The following is a 4,437-nucleotide window of genomic DNA, read 5'->3' on the forward strand; positions in this document are numbered from 1 at the left end:
ATGTCCTTGTTCATGAAACTGCCAAGTAAGTTGTACCCGGCTATTAGCTTCTTCATGTCCAGGATGATTGAGCACCGTCGCCCCCACACAAATTTCAGTCACCTGTTCCGCAATCTGGCGTGTACGTCTGGTCATGGCTGGTTGCGCCCATGTCTCTTGATAACGATCATTAGCTTCCTCACACACTGGTACTTCGAGACCCAAGCTACGCCAAAATGACGGAGAAACTTTATAACCCGATGGAGGGCCAATACGCACTACCACCGTATATTCCCATGGATACTTACCACATGCCTGTGTACCGTGCTTCAAGAACGTATGGGCTGTACGCGGGATCAGCAATGAATCTGATTGCATCATCGATAGAAGCAGAGGGAACCATGGCGCCCGTGTGTTCAACGGGAGTCACGCGACGCCCTGTCTGACAATATTTTACGAAGTACCTTATGTATAAGGCGCCATGGTGGATTCATCCATGCATTGTACTTGCTCCAGTCAAATTTTAAAAGCGCCTCCGTCTTTATCGTATGACCAGTATTGTCGTAGCTGAGCAGTGTCGCTTGATGCAAAGGCGTCAACGTGGTTAGGTCCGAAGTGGTTTTGAACCTGATCAAAGAAATCGGGATACAGCTTCCAGCACGATGTGTAGAAGATAGCGAGAAAGTTGGTGTCCGCCGTGCCCTCATGAACCCGGCACCACATGTCTGGTAATTTATTCAGTTCACCTGGAACATGTGCTATCACGAAGTTGAGTTGCGCAATGATGTGATGCCATCGTTGCAGCATGCTGTTCAATTTCAGTTGTGTGTTCATGTATATCAGCGCTTTGTGATCCGTGTGCACAGTGAAGCGCTGGCCTATTAAATGATCATGGAAGTGGACCAATGCATATGTGAGCGCTAACAATTCCTTCATTGGTGTCGCTTATATCTGCTGCGCCTTGTTGAGAGTCTTTGAAAAGAACATCGGGTAGTGCTTGCGGCCGTCAATTAACTGAAATAGTGCACCGCCGATACCCTAATCACTGACATCAGTCTCTAATTCGAGTCGAACCCCGTCAACCGGAAAATTTAACCGTACCGCAGATACGATTGCTTCCTTCATCTGATCCCATGCCAATTGATGTTCTGGTTTCCAACGATCCCCAATCGGTTCCTTCGGCTTGAGTTTCGAGAACGATCGTAGTGGGGCCACTTTATGTGCAAAGTTAGATAAGTGCTCATGTAGAAAGTTCCCCAATGCAGATGCTATGTCCCTTTGGCATCGCGGCACTGGCCAGTCGATCAACCGTTGTTGTTTCTCATGATCAGGGTCAATTTCTTTTGCAGAAACCTTCTTCCCTAGGACCTTAACCTCGCTTACTGCAAAGTGACACTTCTTCTGGTTAAGCTTGAGGCTGTTCTCGGCAAGCCGTCGGATGACCTCTTCCACTGTTGCAATATGTTCCTCGTAGTTATCAGATGCAATTATAAGGTCATCGACGTAGCACTACACGTCTAAACCCGCCATCAGATTACTGATTGTGCGCTGGAATTGAGACGTGAGTGTCGACAATCCGAATGGGGCCGAAGTGAAGGAGTATTGGTTACTGTCCCAAGTAAACGAGAACAAATGTTGTGAGTCCTCGTGCACGGGAAGGCGATGATATGCAGCCAATAAATCTAACGTGGTATAATATCGCTTGCCTCTTAAGTTACTAATAATCTCATTGACCTTCGGTAGCGTAAACTGGTCGCCCGGAATAAGGGCGTTGATCTGTCGCAAATCCAAACACACCCGAACCTTAATGAGTTTCCCCGATGGTGTAAATGATGGTACTGCTAGTAAAGGCAGGTTGACCACTGACGCCGACGTACGACGTTTGGTCACCAATTCATGTTCCCATTTATGTACCTGTTGCGTGGCGTGTGGTTTGTACTTGTCTGACACAAAGTTCCGTGTTTGTCGTCGAAGACCCAAAATTTTATCGCGAGGTATGGGGAGGGATACTTCGCTACCTGGTAGAGTACATCGAACGGCATCCAAAATGGTCTCGTTGGCATCTAAATACTGGCGTAGTCGTTGCCGTATATCCTCAGCCTCGGACAAATCTGGTGCCATGCGCATTTTGGAAACAGAGTTGATGGTCGAGTAAGACCTAAGCCCAATTCGCCCATAATATTCATTCCCAGAATTACATCAATATTATCGGGTAAATTCATAAGTTCAAACGTACAACCTGTAGCAGACTTTGTACCATATTGAACCGTCGTGGCGTGTATCTTGCCAGGGCGCGGAGTGCGAAAAGCTTTGTCCGCCAAGTATATGTAACTGTCCTTAGCTGGTGGTGTAATGGACAGGTGCGCCTTTGCTGCGGATGTCTGAGTAATAACGGAGCGGTTCGCCCCCGTATCAGTGAGTGTGCGCATCGCATTTCCGTTGACTTGTAACGTAACATATACACGGTTGTCAGTAAGGAACAATTTATCTTTTATTGCAAATATTCGTGTTGCCGTTCGACCAAACGTCACACACACGTTTAACTCAGACACTTCAACAACTCAATTTGAGCTTGGCTCCTCTTCCCACTCGGCTGGCCCTTGCTCGGCCTCCATCAACTCATCTTCACTGTCCACATACGACTCGTCGACCATATTATGAATATGCATCACCTCACTTTCTCCTACCTCATCTGGCGTCAGATCAGGCATATGATCATCCCCATCCACGAGATTAACTCGAGGACGGAAGTTATTACCCGACGCCTGTTGTGTGGGAGTGGATGTTCCTCCAGCCAATGTACGGTGTGGTGGCGCACCCCCACGTTGCGTATGGCTGCCCGTGTTCGTTGCTGTCGGTACATGGTGCGTGTGCTGGGCCAGGAGGGAAATTCTGCTCACATGACCGACATTGAGCCTTAGGGTTCGATGCTGGCGGCGCATGCGGATTAGCTCGTGTGTTGGCCTCCACACGCGTTCGTGTGCGTGAACGTGAACACCCGGGGATTTGCAGTGGTCGGGATAGGTTTGCCCGACGGTGTTCTTCCGCCTTATCAATACTCACCCGAAATACATCACGCATTTGTGCCGCGGAATATTCCCGCCAATTAGGGTGCATACGAAGAGTATCACGGTAATATGCACCCCCCGCAGTTTGATTCATTAGGTTGAGCATACCATGGTTGCGGTATACTTGTAGTGGATTATCATACTGTCGCATCTCCATAAAGTCTACTTTGCGTTCAAAATCCCAAAGTTGTGTCCCTAGTGGCACCGAAGGGTTTAACTTCATGCAAGCCAATACATTTTTTGTATGCGTTATTCTCCAGATCTTGTTCGTGTGTGCGTACAATCTAAGCAGTGGCGTCCAGAAACGACATGGACTGCAATTTTTGTCCGTTCTCTACAATAAAATTCAAAAACGCCTTGGGTGCTCCTTCTTTCTGTAGTGCCCTATGTAGGCCCATCTGCATATGAATCGGTTCTAATTTGTGAAATTTCGCATTCTTATGCCAATCCAAAATAAACGCATGCAACTGTATCTTCTGCGAACTATCCAAATAATAGCTGCCCTGTGGATTAGGTGGCCATTCCTTGAGTGTTCGTTTATCTACCGTTATTGAGCAAGTCTTCAACGTCTCGTTAGATGTGCGAATTAAGCCCTGCAACGAACGAACGTCCTCAGTGCATCCTTCAGCTTCTGCTTGCATCATACGTTGGGTGAGAAGGAATACCTGCGTTTTCATCTCTGCCGCGGTAGCTTCAGCAATGCACGCCTCCGTAGGTGGTGATATCTTACGTTGTTTCACGTCCTGCGGGTCTTCTACGTAACGATCGTGGTAAACAGGAAAGTGCTTACGGTATGCAAGTGTATCGATAGGTACATTTGCATTATCCTGGCAGTTCTCCTCTCTTTCTTCTGGAGATTCCGGACGACGATGCTGTTGTAATTTGTTCTTGTATAAATTCGCTGCCGCTTGACCGTGAGTAGGCTGTTGGCGTGAAGGTTTCATCACTTTGCGAAATGCCTCAAAGGACCGCTTCGCCGTCGATGACAACTTTTAAGCGGTGGCCATGTCCATATGTAAGTCCGTTGGGTCCAAAAAAATTCTACCAGGTGATTTCACCAAAGTTGTCGATTCCTGATACCAATCCGGACCATCAGCCTGCATCTCATCAGGAATCGGAATCGTCTGAGCTCGATTTTGAGCGTTCTTCAGCAACCGCTCTCTGCGCGTAACATAGACATTCTCGTAAGGAGCCACTTGAGGTACGGGCTTCGTGCGACCAATCCTGCGCTTCACCGGGTTAATTTTCTTCCTGTTGATAGTCCCGCTGTTAGGTGACTGGTCGGTTGGTGGCAACTCTGCCTGTGTTGGGTATTGAGGAGCAAAACTACCGCCCATTGGCCCTGACCTTCTTCAGCAATTACAGGAGTGCCACGACTTCCACGGTATCT

Source organism: Sphaeroforma arctica, assembly GCF_001186125.1.
Source record: "Sphaeroforma arctica JP610 unplaced genomic scaffold supercont1.234, whole genome shotgun sequence".
NCBI lineage: Eukaryota > Ichthyosporea > Ichthyophonida > Sphaeroforma > Sphaeroforma arctica.